Raw genomic sequence first — 18,641 nt, forward strand, 5'->3', positions numbered from 1 at the left:
TTGTGTGGCAACATTCACAAAGAGATCAGACTCTGTGCTGATCAGATCTGACAATGTCACAAGACTGAGAGAAAGAAAAAAAAATACATCAAGAAACAGACACAAATGTTTTCATCTCCTTCCACCTCTTCAATTTCCTGCACCCAGACTGGTTACAGTCCAGAGATTTTTGTTACAAATAATGGTGGTGGAAACTACAATGATTGGTAAAGGGGGACTTGTTAGTGGTGGAGAGGAGCAAAATCATTAAGAGGAAGTGAGATTCCCTCTGATTTTGTCTGTGGGACTTTCATAGATTCAAGACCAATAGTTATACATTTTCTGTATTGTAAGAAAGCATACCAGGATCTGGGGAGATGGCCCAGTGGGTAAAGTGATTATCATTGTGGAGGATGAGGACCTGAGTTCAAATCACCAGGATCCACTAAAAGCTGGGCACAGTCACAAGCATCTGTAAACTCTGCACTCATAGGAAATGGGAAGCAGAGACAGAACCAGAAATCCAGCTATCCTGCCGTTCAGAGCAGTGAAGAACAAAGAAAGCTTGTCTCAGTAAAGGAGAAAGACAAGGACACTACTGGAGGTTTCTTGTTGACTTTCACATATGTACCATGCATGCGTGGCTCCCCCTCTCTTCATTACAATCATTCAGAGGAAGAATGGTTTTCAGTGGGGTCCAGAGATTCTTCTATTGAGGAGGAGGTTAAAGTTAGTGAGTTCCTCTTCCAAGATCCTGTGAGTCCATGAGAATTATTCTATACCTCTTCCTTCCCCAAATCATGTGATATCCCAGTTGGTTATGCGATATGCAGCCAATGTACAAGAGTTCTTGATGAAGCCAGTCAGCCTGAGACTGCCTATTTACTTAGTCATGGACATGTACTGTTGGAAACCAAAATCTGTAGTAGGCATAAATCTGTCCAGGCCATGAGGTTTTCCAGCAGGGTATGATTACAAAAGACGCAAAAATTATTATAGCCAAGAAGAGGAAAAGTCAGTAGAAGTCATTATTCTTGTAGAACACACCCTTTGACTCAATTCTTATGCTATTGCATTCACTTTAGGGGTTTGTTTATTTCTTTATTTATTTTTGGTTGTTTAGTTGTCTCTGAGATCGCAACAGTGAATCTCTGATTTCTGACATTTTTTCAAAAGCAATTTGGGCTTTCTTACTTTAAAACATATTCCATTGCACTCGTTGTGGTGGGCGGTATGTGTCAACAGTGCGCACATGGAGGCCTGAAGACAACCTTTGGGAATTGAGTCTCTCCGTGTGGACCCTGAGAACTGAACTTAGGTCATCAGGCCCGGCAGCCCCTTTACCTCCTGAGCCATCTCATGAGTCCTCATTTCTTTTTTCTGTCAGCACTGGAAAGATGGAGCTGACATTAGCCATTCTAGTTTCTTTCTGTAAGGGTTGTTATTTAAAAAAATTCAATAGTCTTTGATGTTGTAAATCATTCCGAGTTCACACAGCACCTTTCACCTGATCTTTAAAAATATTAACTTAGGATCACTGGAAGCTTATTTTTTTCACCTTTATAACACCTACCAAACTTGTAATCATTGCATCAATTTTGGCTGTCTAGAATGTCATTTTTCACCTCTACAACACCCACCAATTTGTAATTATTTCATCGATATCAGCTGTCTGGAGGGCATAGTTAAGGAACAGGGTAAACAACCTATTTTTCTTGTTCCACTCTTGGTACCGAGAACAATGTTAGCACTCAAACAACACCGAACTGAACAAACGAAGCCCAGAGCATCTGCTCCCACGGAGCTTTTTGTTCGGTGCCTTTTACATCTCCATGTCACAATGCCCATGGCACACAGGAGACTGAAAGAAGCCTGCTCCTTGTTGCAAACTGCAGAGAAGAGCACTGCTGTCTCATGCCTTTGTGCCGAGGTCAGTGCAAAGGTTTCATCTCTTCACTTTAAGTTGTTTCATAGTTCCTTAGTTTAGTTTGTTTGATTTCCAGACAGGATTTCTCTGTGAACTCACAGAGATCCACCTGCCGCTGCCTCCCAAGTGCTGGGATTAAAGGCATGTGCCACCACTGCCCGGCCTAATTCCTTAGTTTTAAGTATAACACATGGGCATAAGGAAAGTTCCTAATGATGTACAGGTTGGCTTTGACAGACTGAGTTTGGACCTATAAATTTTTATATTTACGACAATAAGGAAGCAGCATCTATTCAGCAGAAACTGTGCTTTTTATCTTTTTTCCAGGCTACTGCACACTCTGATTTTTCTTTTTCATAATTCTGAGTAGCAAGACAATAGCTCTCAACTAGCCATGATGAGGCAACACCCAGTAACCACAGCTCAGTGTCATGGGGCTGTGATGTTTGGTAGGAAACACATGGAGGGCATTTTCCACTGTCATCTTTTTGACTTGCAGTAGATGGATTGATGCAGCTACAATAGAAGTTGGGGATTCTCAGTGATGACAACTTACCTGGTTTTTGAATGTCATTCCAAAGTACAAGGAGACTGCTTTTAAGGCTCCTGGAGGGCAGAATGAGGATGAATGGCTTCCCACATACAATCATAGTGCTTCATAGCATATCCAGACAAGCAGATGCATCAAAAATTAAGTAGAATAAACATGCCCTTTAAATATCTCTAATACTTTTTCAAGCAACATTGCTCTCTGGGAGGCAGGACAGAGCGAGCAGGAAAGGTTGTTAACTGGGGATTCAGAGAGCAGAAGGTGAGTAACCCTGAACATGAACCTGAAGAAGCAAGTAAAAGATGGCTTCGCTCTGTTTTGCCATTTTGCCAGAAGATACACGCAACTTAGTTCCTGACTCGAACCCAAGATCATCTTAATAACGGGAACACAAGGCTTTGTATACTGTTTACTTATGTGATAAACATTTCATACATTATTTCATTTGATATTTGTGAATAACATAATAGCATTTTCGTTTCTATTAACAGAACTGAAGGTTTAAATGGTTATGTTAGGATTAAGATGTTGGGGGCAAAACTGAGTCCCCTTAGTTGTAGGTGGCAGAGTGTCGCTCCAATCTCATGACACCTACTCACTCCCAGCTCTACTATTTATGTAAAGATAGGAAACTGTGCTTGATTTTGTGAGCTTTAGTTCCTTAATTTTTCATAAAATTATGTGTATGAGGATTTGTTCACATGTGTGTCTGTGTGCTCTGCTTATGCCTGGTACCCACAGAGATGAGGAGGCATCAGATCCCCTGCAACTGGAGTTACCACCATGTGGGATCTAGAAACTGCACCCAGGTCCTCAGCAAGAGCAGCGAATGCCCTTAGCCACTGAGCCATGGTTTCAGTTCCAACCTAATTTTTAAAATTAGCAGCTAAAGGGGTAAAGAGGTGTTGAGGGGGTTGGATGTTACTATTTGTGTTTACCTTCAGACTCATTTAGAAGTGGGGACCGTAGTGGTTAAAGTGATCTGTGCAGTACAAAATACCTATGAGATGCTGTCAGTTTTTTTTCCCCAAGGCAGGGTTTCTCTGTGTAGCTTTGGAGCCTATCCTGAAACTACCTCTGTAGACCAGGCTGGCCTTGAACTCACAAAGATCTGCCTGCCTCTGCCTCCTGAGTGCTGGGACTAAAGGTGTGTGCCACCAACATTGGGTGTTGTCATTTTTCTTAACACTGGTGAGGACATTGGGCTTAGGAGTCAGAAAGGCCTTTCTAGCTTGTGACCTAGATTATGAATTCTTCACTATGCATTTATTTCTTTCTCTATAGATGGGAACAATGAGACCTGTCTCTAAGGGCCAGTGTGAGGACTAAACACACACACACACACACACACACACACACAGACACCCCCCACACACACCACACACACCACACACACACATACACACATCACACTACATACACACATACCACATACACACACCACACCATACACACACACACATACACACATCACACTGCACACACACTATACACACACACCACACCATACACACATACCACACACACACACATATACACCACACACACACACCACACCACACACACACACATACACACACCACACTACACACACACACCACACCACATACACACACATACACCACCACCACCACACACACACCACACACACACACACACACACACACACACACACACAGATTGGTGAGTGTCCATGACAGTGATAGTAGGGAACAGTATTACAATCATTATTACATGTTCTTTATGGTGGAAGAAGCAGAGTCGATAGTTTAATAATTTGAGATTCTACAAACCAGTGTTGTCTTAATATGCTAAAAAAAAAAAAAAACAGTTTAGGTCAGAGCTTATTTTCTTTTTCCGCTCCATTTCACTAATCCTCCAGGGAGCCACAGAATCACTTTATTTAGGGCTTCAAAAAACAACAGTCACTGAGCTATAAAGAGAAACTTGTGTAAAAGAGACTTCCCCCTCCGCTAAAGATCTTAGGCAGGAGAATAGATTCCTCACGGTGACACACACAGAGGTCCCACTTTCTCCTCCCTGACACCAGTGACAGTGGAAGGAAGGGATCTCGCCAGTGGACCGATGCCAGGACAGCGCCTGAAAGCTTCTGGTGCTGAGACCAGTCTCTATTCTCATTTTACAAAACCATAAAGTGAGGCAGGCAAGCAAGCAATATTTTACAGGAGCTGACCGTGGATTGTAAAGGGCAACGGCCGTTAGTGTAGCTGTTTCTCCAGGTCATTCCGTCCCAGGTAGCAAGGGAAGTCATGCTTGGCGAATAGGCGGCCCGAGCAGTGCTTTAAGTAAATCACCAAATAAAGCAGTAAACCAGTATCTAATCGTTGATCTTATTCCACGTCAACAGCACTTCTTCCTGCAAGAACACACCTGGATGCCCAGAGGCTCCAGCGCACCCAGGCCCTAGGAAGACGCAGGGAGTCTTCTGGCGCTCCCTCTGCTGGTGAGTTGAAAACAACATGGACGAGCAAAGCTCTTCGGACTGTTTGGCAAAAGGACAAGTCATGACCACTGTAAGGAGGCATAGTGAGGTAGAAAATGAACAGCGAGGAAGAATCCTGGGTCTCTCTGTCATCGTGTAGCCCCGTAATTCATTTAAAAGTGATTCGGATATGAGAGGAAAGTGGTAATATATTGGCGAAGCAAATGAAGCAAACATCAGAATACTTAGATAAGGGTTTGTGTTGGGGCCCTGGGATTTAATTGAACTTTCACAGAAAGGAGCAAGAGTTGTTGGTTCAATTCCTGCTGATGCCTTCATGTAGCTTTATCCTTCTGACAGAACACTGCAACTGTTTGTACAGAATATAGGGTTTGTAAGGGTACAACACATAGCTTTTTAAAACAGAAGATAGAATGGATAAAAGGGTTTATTGCACAACTCGCTGTGTCACACTAAATTTCCATGGTGAGACTGATTTTTTCCCTTTTTTTCTCTTAAATTTTATTTTGTTATTTTATTTTTGGGGGAGGTTGCAAGGGCAGAGGGTACGTACAAAGGGACGGGGACATGGATGGGAAGGAGACGTGTGATGTGGAAGCCACAAGAATAAATAAAAAGAAAGTTTGAAAAAAGCTATGCAATAGAGCAAAAGAATAAAAAAAAAACAGAAAATAGAGAAGTTGGATCAAATCAAATAGAGTCAACAAGAAACTGACTTTTGGAATAGTTTTAAGATTTGCATAAAGCGTATAGAAATTTCAGAAAATCATGCTCCTTTCTTTGCAAAACATTCTATATAGGGAAAGGGAAACAGGAAACAGATTTATATATAGACTGCTCAGTCCAAGAATGGTCCAAAATATCCGGCCTTGTGAGGTGGATATGGTAAAACCCTTTGATGGGCAAACACCCATCGTTCTTGTGAACTCAAGCTCCCAGAACGAAGCGGCACCTTCAGGTTGAAAACTTTTCTAAGGTGGGTGAAACCTTGAAGCCTGTCCCCAGCGACGTACTTCCTCCAGGAAGGCCAACCTTCTACTCCTCCCCAAGTATAAAAATACGTGAGCCTGTGAGGGACATTCTCATTCAAACTATCACACCCACTAAATAGCCAATCCTGATCTACTTCTGTGCGGACCTAGCATCCCGTGACTGAGATAAAAAACCTTTTGGAATATGTTAACAAAACCATAGGTTCTGCCAACTAAAATGCTAAGAGTCATCAGCCAACATCTGAGGCCCACAACTGGGCTTTCTCCCCTTTGTGGTAACCACCTACTTAATATTTCCACAAATGCATTTGAAAAGTGGCCTGGTTTATGACTTTCTCTGCTTATAAAACACAACCAACAAAAAAACCCAACCCAAACCAAAACAGACCAACACACACTTCGTGAAACTACATCTACACTGGAACGTGAAATCTGGCCTAACCTAAATCTGTGTTCTTAGGCTATAGTGCTCCCTTGTCATAGTCCCACATTAATTTCCCAGGATTCCACATAGCTGTACCCTTACAGGATCACTGTAGGGCTACGGGGTATAGCCCATGTAGTCTAATTGGCATCAGTTCATTTAGTATAAATTCCCTACCATGTGTCATCTGCTATCTGGTCTATGGAACACCTGTCAGTTTGCAGTCTGTCAGAAGAATCTCTCTGAGCCTTGTATTCATCATCTGTAGTCATTGGCTAACTCTACAGTGTCCCTAGCAATCAGATTATCCTTTAATTGCTCTTGCTCTGCTCTAACTCAGGGTTTCAATGCCTCATTTTATGCTTAGTTCCTCCACTTTTCCTTTCCCCTCTCCTCTCCAGAGTCTGGCAATAAAAATCTGGGAAGAGTCGCAGTGTTAACAATGGCATAAAGCATAATCTTTTGATCTATCACTATTAATTACCTTCAAACTTTCTTCTCCATCTACAATGTTCGTTTCTTCTTTTCCTCTTTCTAAATGGACCCAGACCTGGTTATTCAACATCTGTTCTAGGATTTTTGCTAAAGAAAAATATTCAGAGTGTCTCAAAGTGTAAGAGGGCTCTCAAATCTGTTTTGTGAGTAGTGAAACTACTTACTTGGAAAGGGGAAACTGTCTCTCTTGCTTAAGTGTCTGCTGGTGAATAATTTTCACTAAGAGTGAGTTACTTATGAGAGCACAGAGTCAAAGGCTAAAAGGCAGGGTTAGGAGGTGGGAGAGAGATGCAGGGGTTATAATAAGTGGTCTGTGCTATATGCATTCTGAATTTGCCAAAAACATGCTTATTAATATTATAAAAATATTACAGAGAGGAAAGAATGGCTTTATTTGCATTGTATTGAGCAATGAGAGCAGTTTATTGTTTTGTGTGTAGAATCATGACATAATATGATTATGAAGCACTAGAAATTGGTTACCTTTGAAAACCATATATGGAATTACAAATTAATCAAGAGACAAAAAGTTAGGACTTGTTCAAATTGTATTTTGATTTCATTCATGAATTTCACTATTTATTTTCATAGCACATTTAAAACGGATCCTCCGTGTAGGTCTGTGCTTTGAAAAGATTTACTTACTTTTATTTTATGCGTATGAGTGTTTTTGCCTGCATGTATGTCTGCACACCATGCCTGTGCCTGGTGCTTGCAGAGGTGGGAAGAGAGCACTGGATCCCCTGGGACTAGAGTTATAGACAGTTGTGAGCTGCCATATGGGTACTGGGAAATGAACCCAGTCCTCTGCAAGAGCCACAAGCTCTTTTAGCTGCTGAGCCATCTCCAGCCCTCATCAGGCCTGTTTCTTTAAAACAGATGTCACTGGATTGATGTTGCCAAAATCAACACCGCCACACTCAAAAAGGAACAATCTTGGGTAAAAAGTGTAAGAAATAAGCTTAAATTCAAGGATGTTTAAGAAGACACATTCTACCTGCAGCCTCTTCTGCTGTCTTTCCAAGTAGCCATTGAAGAGCCAAAGGACAGACCCAGGTGACTAGAGGTGTAGCCATAATCAGTTGGAAACAGTGATAAGAAAAAAGGACAGTAAATTCCTTTGTGCAGGGGCTACCCAGGAAATGGCTTTCCCATGTACCCCATCAATAGATAGTTGGTCTGTGCAGAGATTGTCTCCACATTATCTGCAGAGTCTCCAATGGTTCCTGGGAAGCAGAGGTGTATAATGAGCATTCTTCCCGCCAACCTGGTCCCAGAGTCGCATCAACCCCAAATAACGCACAGAGACTCTATTAGTTACAGTGCTGCCAGCCAATGTCCAGGGCTTCTCATTGGCTAGTTCTGTCTTAAGTATTAACCCATAATACTAAAAAATATATATATATGTTTTTTTCTATAAGGTCTTGTCTTACCAAGGACACCAGCCTCATGTGTCCTCTCTTCACAGGATCACATGGCAACTCCTCCTCTTTTGACTACATTTCCCAGACTCCTCCTTGATTCCTAGTCCCACCTACCTTGCTTCCCTATTGGCCAAAAGTGCTTTATTTACTAACCAATAAGACAAATATATACACAGAAGGACTTGCCCCATCACAGGTGATACTGTTGCTTCCTATTCTTGCCTCGGTGCTTTCTCCTGATGTAGAAATCTCTGCTTCATGCTGCTTTTCAGGGAATTTAGGATACCACTGGTTGAAAATATCAGTTAGCTAGCACATAAAATACTCCTTTTTAACCAGTATAGTTCCGTCTTAATAGGGTTTCTGTGGCTGTGATGAGACACCATTATCACAACAACTCTTATAAAGGGAAGCATTTCATTGGGGGCTTCTATGGGGGGGAGGGTGGAAGGAGGAGCATGATGGCACAGGCAGACATGGCGCTGGAAGAGTAACTGAGAGTTCTACATCAGATCTGAAGGCAGTCAGGAGAGACATTTTGCTTGAGCATCTGAAATCTCAAAGGGCACCTGCAGGGAAACACTTCCTTCAACAAAGCCACACCTCCTTCAACAAGGTCACAACTCCTAACCCCTGTCAAGTAGCACCACACCCTAATGACTAAGCATTTAGATCAATGAGTTTATGGGGGCCATTCTTATTCAAAACACCACAAATTTCTTGGATATAGTATATGAAAGGGATCACATTGGATACTGTGAAAGAAGCAGAGCTTGGTAAAATTCAACCTCTGTCCCTATACTCTACAAGAAAAGATAAAATAATTGCAAATTCCTGGAAAGGAATTTGGGAAAATCTGGTTCTAAGCTTGACTGATATTTAGTCTTTAGACATTAGGTACAGAGTTGTCTTAGATAAATTCTAAATCCCTTCTACATTCAAACCCTATTATTTAATACATTTAGCCCAATAGAAGATTTTAACCAGCTCCATACGAGAGGTGCTATTCAAATTCTATGGGAACTCAGAGTGTTTGGAATTTAGGAAGAGTTCTTTGTGAAGAATGAGATACAGGATCCAAGTCTGGAAGGACTTGAAAGGGTGAAATGGACAGGTATGGGGTTATTGGAAATCTTAAGCAGAAAGAAAAACAATAACAAAAAATAGATGTAATTTCAGGTCCAGAGCAGCTTCAGAGGGAGGCCTGAACCTCAGGTCCTGAGCAGCACATTCACACCACAAGGGCATTTGCTCAACTGTGTTCATAGCAACATTATTTGTAATAGCCAGAACCTGGAAGCAACCCAGATGCCCCTCAACTGAAGAATGGATAAAGAAAATGTGGTATGTTTTCACAATGGAGTACTGTTCTGCGGTAAGAAACAATGATATCCTAAAATTTGCAGGCAAAAGGACAGAGCAAGGAAAAAAACATCCTGAGTGAGGTAACCCAGACCCAGAAAGACAAATATAGTATGTACTCACTCATAAGTGGATACCAGACATAAAGCAAAAGATACCCAGACTACAATCCACAACCCCCTGAGAAGCTTGAATCCTCTTCCAGAAACAGATGGAAGCAGATGCAGAAATCCACAACTAACCAATGGGCCAAGCTCCTGGAGTACAATCGAAGTGAGTGAGGAGCGATAATATGAACAAAGGAGTCAAGAGCATGATGGGGAAACCCACAGAATCAGCTGACGAGAGCTAGTGAGAGATTACTGACTCAGGTCTGACAAATGGGGAACCTGCATAAAGCTAAACTAGACTCCCTTAATATAGGGGACAATTGTGTGACTAAGGCCACTGGCTGTGGGTCCAAGATCCAGCACTAATGCACAAATTGACTTAGTGGAGCCCATTCTATATGGAGAGACACCTTGCTCAGCCTAGACACAGGGGTGTGGGGGTGGAGAGGAGCCTTGGTCCTGCCTCAATGAGATGAAGGGACAGACTTAATAGACTTCCTAGGAGAAGACTTACCTCTCCAAGGAGCAGAAGGGAGGGGTGGGGGAGAAGTGGAGGGAGTGGGAGGAGAGGAGGGAGAAGGAACTGGAATTGGAATGTAAAAAAATAAATTAATAAAAAAGTAGATGAACACTAAAGAGAGCCATGAATATTTCAGTTTGGCCTAAGCAGGAGGTAAACGAAGATGCCTAAATAAAAGAGGTTGACAAAGTGGAATGAAAGACATTGACCACCTTGCTTAAAAAAAAGTTTAACCTTCAGTCTGTATCTACTGATTCAGACCACTCTAGAGTTTTTAACTATGTATCACAGAGAGAGTGAGTACTGAGAACATAGACAGGGATACAGTCTCTTTTCTCAAGATACCCACATGGGGCTTATGAGCAGCAAATAGGGAGTGGGAATCCTGAATGATACAGATGTGAGAGACTTTAGTGAGGAAAACCAAAAACGAAATGGAAACGGGATCCTTCATGGGTAGAACTGATGGCGGGAGACTTAAAAACAGCAGGAGAGAGACACAGATAAGTAGGGACATCTTATATTGATTGAAAAACCAATTTGTTTTGGATAGTGAATTTCAGGCACTCCTAGCCAGCCCAGCTAAAAATACCTAACAAGTGGAAAAAGTCTGTAGCTAGACTGAAATCTTGTGAGAGCTTGAGAGTATTGTAAGAGCATCTTGTGGGTCTGGGAGAATTGCCAAGGAAGAAAATGTAGGTAGAAGGGTCAAGAGGAATGGCTTTAGGTGATGTCCATGTTGGTAGAGGCAACAAGAAAGTGTCACCATTAGCAGGGATGCTGGGCAATGAGCAAAAACCATGTCAAGAAAAGAAAGAACCTTAAGAAAAATGAATCAGATCAGAGGCACCACATTCTTGATGGACCGGGTCTATGAGGAAAGATTTACAAAAGCATCGACTTCATGTCTGCCTAGATCTCCTAGAATCTGAATAAAGGATGCTTTGTGGGAGGCAGGAGAACCAGAGGGGGCTAGACTTACTCCCTAGTAAGACAGGACAGAAAGACAGAGAAGGTTATGGGGACAAGGAATGCCTCACTCTGAGTCTGGTCAAAGACTCTTCCCCAGCAGTGAAATAAGAATTCCAGCAGAATTTACAACTGCTTGATGCCTTCTCCCTTTCCAGTTACCAATCTGCAGTTTTCTGGGGATCTTATCCAAAACCCCTTTATAGTGAAAGGATGCATGCTAAATCTGTATGCAACCCTAACAGCTCCTGGGTTCCCCTTATAAGATTATTATTCCCTCCAGGGCATCCCGGGAACCACATTATCCTTCCACTCCAGAAAGAAAAAAGTTTCTTAGCCACTTCTTGAGATGTAACTTGAGACCCATGAGAATGGTGAATATGGCTAATGCCAGAGCAGTTAAGTGGCTTTCCTTGAGGAGCCCATGGCCACAGGTGAGTGTACCTTTCCCCTACTTACTCCTGAGAAGCACAAAGAAACATTTGGATATGTCTTCATTTCTGAATTCCTCTTTTTCTCTTAAGCCCTGGCTTAATGCCTATTTATATGACCTTTAAGAAACCTTCAGGGCTGGAGAGATGGCTCAGAGGTTAAGAGTACTGGCTGCTCTTCCAGAGGTTATGATTTCAATTCCCAGCACCCACATGGTGGTTTACAACCATCTGTAATGAGATATGGTGCCCTCTTCTGGCCTTAGGGATACATGCAGGCACAACACTGTATACATAATAAATAAATCTTTAAAAAAAGAAAAGAAAACCTTCAATTCAGCTTCAAACTTGTTAGACGTGACTCTTTTCAAAGCTGGGGATCCAGGATTTCCCCCAGTCATTCTGATAAAAGATTAAGGGGACACATCAGGCTGCCAATGATAACTTTATAGAGCTCTGTTTTTGCCCCCATTGCTAACATTTAGCATTTGTCCCTTAGTACTATTTAAATTTTTACCAAGGGCATGTTTTATCTGATTGTAGAAATATGTTAAAACATAGATTTAGAGCTTCTTTTAAAATGCTAAATTTTTGATTATGTGTGTTGGGGGTATGGTGTGAGCATATGAACGTGGGAGATCAGAGATGCTGGAGTCTGTGGAGCTGCAGCAACAGTCAGTTGTTATCTGCCCAGCGTTGGTGTTGGGAATTGAACTTTTGTCCTCTGTAGGAGTAGCATCCCCAGTTAAGTCTGTGCTGTCTCTCCAGCCCCCAGATTTTATAACACATCTCAGATATGTAATATGAGAATGTTCAAGAGTATATACCAGGCATCATTTCAAATAAATTCTCCAGAAAAATCTTTAAATGACAGATGCGAAAGCCCTTAGAGCAGGTAAATTCTGAACTAGCTTCTCATCTTTATAATAATTGTCCCATAGGTAAATGAATAGGAAAAAGAGAATTTTTGAATAACAGAATTTTTGAATAACAGGAATAACCTAGAACACACACACACACACTCATACACACTGTCCCCAAAATAAAAACCAAACCAAACAAACAAACAAAAAAACCCTAGTATCCTAGTATCCATGGAATCCCAAGTTTGGGTGGGAGTATGGGATCTTCAGAAGTCATTCTAAACACAGATGAGAAATGAATAGAAGATGAAGAAAGAGTAGCCACTAGAGGCCAGAGTACAGGGAGAACCTGCAGGGTAGTTACATCAAGTAACAATGTCTCCCCAGTGATCTAAAAGAATCTAAACACTAGTCTGCACTTTCCAGCAGGGGGCAATAGAGAGCTCCCAGAGCTCTCAGTGTTCAGAAAGCTGGTGGAGGAATTCCAAGTCCTGTCGAATTAAAAGACAGGAAGCAAATTATATTTTGTATTCTGAAAAGATGTAAGATGTCACATAAGACTTGAATCCAAGTTAACATGCAACTAATAGAAGACAGCAGAGCCAATTTCAAGGCCTGTTTGATTGGAGGAAAACTTACAGTTGAGGAAATTGGGAACTGGAAACTGCTGGATTGAAGAAGAGGTTGAGTGACATCACTAGAAGGGCTAAGGGAGGTAGTGTTGCTTTGAGGATAGAGCACACTTGAGAAAACACACAGAGAAGGAAGAACTCGGTAACAAGGAAAAGCTGGAAGTACCTGAGTGATGGGGGACCTAACAGACTGATAACTGAACTTTCAGGAAATGCTGAGAGTATTGCCCACCTTCTGAATCAATGTGTTCAACCCTTACACATGGCGACACTATGGTTTCACTTACAGTTTTTGACTTTATTACATTCAGTAGAAACTATACTTGAGATTCGAGGTTTGCTTAAGTTTTATTTTTGTTTTCTGTGTGTCTGTGTGAGTACATGCCATGTGTGTCCAGGTATCCCCAGAGGCCAGGAGAGGTAGGTATCAGAATCTCTGGAGTTAGAGTTCCCGATGGTTGGGAGCCTGTGCTGGGACCTGAACTCGGGTCCTCTGGTAGAGCAGAAACTTTGTGGTCTTGGTTACTTTCTTCTACCTTTATGCAGGTTCTGAGAGAGTTGCATCAGCTATGGGGATGGAAGTGGGGTTCTCTGGAAGAGCAGCCAGTGCTCTTAACCACTGAATCATCCCGCCGGCCCCTTTGTATCAAATTTTCACCAACATCCAGAAACAGCCACTATAGAAAAACATTGAACAGCCAATGAAGGATGACTCAGCAAACTGGCATTTGCCAATCTTTCTTATTGGCAGAGTCAATCTAACTAATACATTGACATAGTGACAGACGCAAAGGCATCAAGTGTGCTAACAGTACGCTCTCCCACTTAGAGGTGGTCAAGCTACACCAGTCACTGGATATTGAGCCAGTTAGCAACAGAGATCAGCGTGGCTTTCCCCCCAAGTAGATCAGTCTTTTTCTGAGAGACAGTGTTTTCCACCCTGGTGTAAACACTTACTTCTGGGTGACTGTTTCTCTTCCTCGTAGACCCTCATGGAACATCTGTGTCTGGAGAGATTTCTGAATCTGAATCTGATCCATAGTCATGGAGTATCCTAAACTCAGCAGCCAACTGTGAGATGCACTTTACGGAAGATAAAGGAGTGATCTTGCAGCCATGAGTCTTCTCTGCTTCTAGCAGGAATCATATAACGCAGAAGATCAAAGGTAGCACTGACGTGCCCATTTGTAGGCAGTAGTGTTCCACTGTGTGGCTACCCACTGAATCACAGCCTCTGATGTGGGTGTTGTTTCTCCACTAGACTAAATATGAATATAGGAATCAAGGATAGGAATAGGAGTGCTCGCACTGGCCGTTATATCCAACAGTACACTGGAGGCCTCTGTGCTTTCTATTCCTATTATTCCAGGTTCTGCAGGGAATTACAAATTATGGGTGTGATCTGGATAATTCAGACATTCTGTATACAGAGACCAGAGACTGAAGTAGTTGACTTCCTATGGGAAATAGCAGACACTAAAAAAGAAGCAATAGGCTGCTGTCTTACCATTATAGCAGAGAGGGACATGCTGAAACTCAGAAGAAGATCCACTTGGCACGTCACTCTACCCAACTATAAATAAACAACTGCAATGGTTCCCAGCTTACATAACACATATTAATTGTGGCTGCAGAACTCCTGGCAATGAATGCCTTGACCATATCACCAGATGGTTTCCCAACCAGGAAAGGTGGAAACTGAGGGAAGTTTAGAATGAGTGTTGTGAAAGAGGTGATAACTACTAATTTTCAGTTTAAAGCTAATTGCAGCAGCAAATTGGAGCCCCCTCCCCCCCCATCACTCTCTTCTAAGATTGCCCTAGGGAAGAGAAACCCATTGGTAGCCTAGACAATCTTTCTCAAATGTAAGCAAAGAGTTACATATCTGTAGTGGACTATGGCAGTCTCAAGATGAGCATTCTGCTGGAGTTCACTTACTGTAGCTGCAAGGGTGCAGTTGGCACCCTGAAGCAACTCAACGTGTTCTTGGTTGTACATCAGCATCTCTGCCTCCTGGGCTGATCAGAAAGCCCCATAGAGGCACCAGGCAGTCAAGAGGAATGATGTGAATGAAACCAAGGAAAGCCACTAGCAGGACGAAGCCACCAAATATTCAAACTGGGAAAGAATCTAAAAATGATCATTGGGGTTTGCAACAAATATTGCAGTGACTTTAGTAAGAACTTTTACCATTGGATAACAGGGACATGAGTCAGATGACACTGTGTAAGGGGTGAATGGGAAATAAAAGCACCAAGAGAGCAACTTGCAAAAAGAAATTTCCTTGTGGGCATGCAAAGGGGAAGCAAAGAGAGAAAATGGTGGGTTTGTTGTTCTAATAACAGTAGAGGAGGAGGAGATGAACCTGGGGGGCTTTTAAATCAAACAGGCAGGGTTTTCCATTGTCCTTTTCACCTTTTATAGTCTAAAAATCTCTCAAACGCAGTCTTTAGGAGAGCTGGCTGTTTGGGTCACTCTTTTGATCAGCCAGGAGACAAGCAGATATTTATGCAATGATGACTTCCCATCTTTGTTGAGTAAAAGCATCCTGAACATTGAAGACTTGCCTGGTTTACCTAGCAGTTCTTTGAAGGCCAGAACCACTATGGTTCTCATTTAATAGATTCCAAAGGTCAGCTGCAGCACGATTAAATGCTTTGGTAAAAGGCTTGTGACTTATTAAAACTTTCTTGATTTATAACCTCCATTGCTTTTAAAATGTATGCAAATTACCTTTTGAGATAGATTGCAAGGGCCACCCACTACTCTCTGGGGCAATGAGGCAAGAGTTAAACATTGCTAGGGCAGTGTTAAATATAGACATATCACTGTTAATAATAAGCCTTTATTCTTAGGACCCTCTTAAACGTGTAGTTTCCTATAAATAACTTGTAGTGTTCGAGGCTGGAATGATTGGCAGCTGTTAGGCCATACCCTCCCCAGTGTCCCTGATGACTTGAGTTGAAGGCCTATGTCCAAGCAGCTGGTAGGACTGCCCTCCCTCACACTGACCTGGTTGCTCTGGAAGCTTTGTGGATAACCTAAGGAAGCTATATTGCAGCCATGGTTGTTTGAAGCATCTTCTACCAGTCTTCAGGGTCAACACAAACAACTGGCATCATTTTCATCCAGGCAGAGGAGGAAGGGTACTTCCCCTGGTGACCCAACAGAAGACCTCAGTGTCTGCAAATACACCACTTCATTTGCACGAGCGACTGTGCTGTGACTGATGCACAGTCCTTCAGGAACACGTAGGTCTCCTATAGTTGGCGTAAACACCCTTGCCACACTCCCTCCTGGCTTCAGTAGCAGGCTGTTGAGCTAAATGCTGGAGTCAGCTGAGAGACACCCTCCTGCACTGCCCCCTGGTGTTGTAACATTAGGCAAAGGTTTTGGTCTTTTCTTGGCTACTCTTGGTCCTTGGCACTAGTAAAACAGGATGACCAGGTAATACGGAGGACTATAGAAGTGGCAGTGGGTTAGTGGCGGTGGCCACGGTGGCAGTGTAAACGTGCTGACAGGAATGAAGATTTAGGGTCCCCTCGAGCCCTTCTCTTTGACAAGCAGACTATTGAAACAACAAATTCCAAGGAGATGGAATTTCCCCAGGAATCTCTTGCTGGGAGAAGAAAAAAGCTGAAACTCTTGTACTAGTTGAGGAGAAACTCTGCCAAGGAAATGTTTTTCACAACGCTAACTACTTTTCCGAACACCTTGCATGAGAGGCTGGAACTGATAATGATGAGTTAGTGATGGACGGGACCATACCTTGGCCAGGACTGCTCTATCATTCACTCATTCTTTCGTTCATTCATTCATTCTTCCTTCTTTCCTTTCTTTTTAAAAATATTTATTTACATATTTATAAGTGTATGAATGTTTTGCCTGCTCGTGTGTGTAGTGCCTGCCAAGGCCTGAAGAGGGCATCAGATCCCTTGGAACTTTTGTGAGCTTTCATGTGGGTGATGGGAATTGACCCTTGTCCTTGGAAGGGCAGCCAGTGATCTTACCCACAAAGCCATCTGCCATCACTCCAGCCCATATGGTAGAACCCCCAAAATGGACTTGAGAGGTCACCAGACAGACATCTTTGCTTTTCTTCCACTCTGGTAGCACCAAATAAATCTCCTCTCTTTACTCTTCACTACTAGTGGCCTATTTAGTTGGGGTATTTTGAGTGGGTAGGTGGGTCTATCTTGTTAGGGTAGCCAAGGCCCACGTTCTGACGCTAAGAGGGGAGAGGTAGCAGGAACTACAAGAAATATGGAAGTGGAAAGGAAGCATACGAGGGAGAAAGCTGAGGCTACAGGAAAAACAAAGCAAAACAAAACACAGGACTGTGAAGAAGCAGACAGGAGACACCATGGGCCTCGGTCACTGAAACAGAGCCAGTGAGCTACAAACCATGAAGGACTAAGAGGCTCAGATATCCTTGGCCCCAGAACTGTAACACAAACCAATCTCAAGAGCTGCCACTCTAGGGCTTAGGGTCCTAGTGCCTGAAGCCTGTTGCAAACTGTAACATAAGCAAGCGATAACCTGATTCTGCTAGCTGCTGCCCACTGCTGTAGCTCTGTGCTCTGGGAAACCACTTACACTAGCCGCTAAATGTGGTGGTGAGTGTGCTGGGCGACACACAGGCAGTCAAGCCTTCAACTCGTGCTCCTACACTTCCCCAAAGCTGCAGCTATCAGCTCCTGACTCTTGGGATTTGCAGCTAGAAAGCCTTTATGTCTCCCAGCTCAGTCACCAGGTCACCGGCACTCAAGGGCTCATAATTGCAGCCATAGGAAGAACATTTCCTCATCTGCCCATAATTTCTATCTGGGAAGGGCAGACTGGCTCTAGCCACCTCACTGGTACCATTTTCATATATTAGGACAGATTTTGCTATTAGGTGGGAAGCCCGTCATCTGCTCATCACCATGACTTCTAGATGACATAGGTTTATGTGTGTTATTTTTCCTTGCCCGTTTTGTTGCTATTAATAATGAAGGTGTCATATATATGTATATATATAATATATATATAATATGTCAGATATAATAGAAAAGTATAGTAGCCATAGCCCCTCCAAGCTACCCTGTTTGCTTTGGTCCTGAGACACAGATTCTCTGTAAAGTGCCAGGAGGAACCCTTATTAGAACATCAGACCTTGTGTTGTTACACAGAACCGAATCAGACAGAGCCTTAATGAATTCCTTCATGCTTCATGGAGCACATTTCAGAGCTTCTGGCTGTGTTGTTTTAGATTGAAGGGATCGAGGGTGGTTGTGAAATGCCTATTTGGTTATGCTACATAAGAAGGCCAGCCAAGCATTAAATACAGGCATCTGGAGGGCCCAGGCTTGTTAGCCAAATTCTGACACAGAGCTGGTAAATTCTTACAGATTTATGGGCTCTGTCAGGACTGACACCCGCCAACTATCATTTCAATCACTGTCCCCTGCTGATGGCAAGTCCTAAGGATGGATTATCTTTGATTTATTCTTGTAAATC

General features: G+C 42.7%; 1 protein-coding gene and 1 long non-coding RNA gene across 2 annotated transcripts in view; one reads left to right on the plus strand and one right to left on the minus strand.

Moving 5' to 3' along the window:
* Tshr (thyroid stimulating hormone receptor) overlaps nt 1-18,641 on the minus strand; it is a 118,337-nt gene that overhangs the window by 84,375 nt on the left and 15,321 nt on the right. The gene's annotated exons all lie outside the window — the stretch shown is intronic.
* The window catches only part of LOC110340627, a 38,554-nt gene that overhangs the window by 7,316 nt on the left and 12,597 nt on the right, over nt 1-18,641 (plus strand). Inside the window, exon 2 of the long non-coding RNA XR_002382428.2 lies at nt 4,825-4,920. This is a non-coding gene — a long non-coding RNA (uncharacterized LOC110340627). The remainder of the gene's footprint in view (nt 1-4,824; nt 4,921-18,641) is intronic.

The sequence above is a fragment of the Mesocricetus auratus genome, unplaced genomic scaffold (genome assembly GCF_017639785.1).
Source record: "Mesocricetus auratus isolate SY011 unplaced genomic scaffold, BCM_Maur_2.0 Super-Scaffold_15014, whole genome shotgun sequence".
Taxonomy (NCBI): domain Eukaryota; kingdom Metazoa; phylum Chordata; class Mammalia; order Rodentia; family Cricetidae; genus Mesocricetus; species Mesocricetus auratus.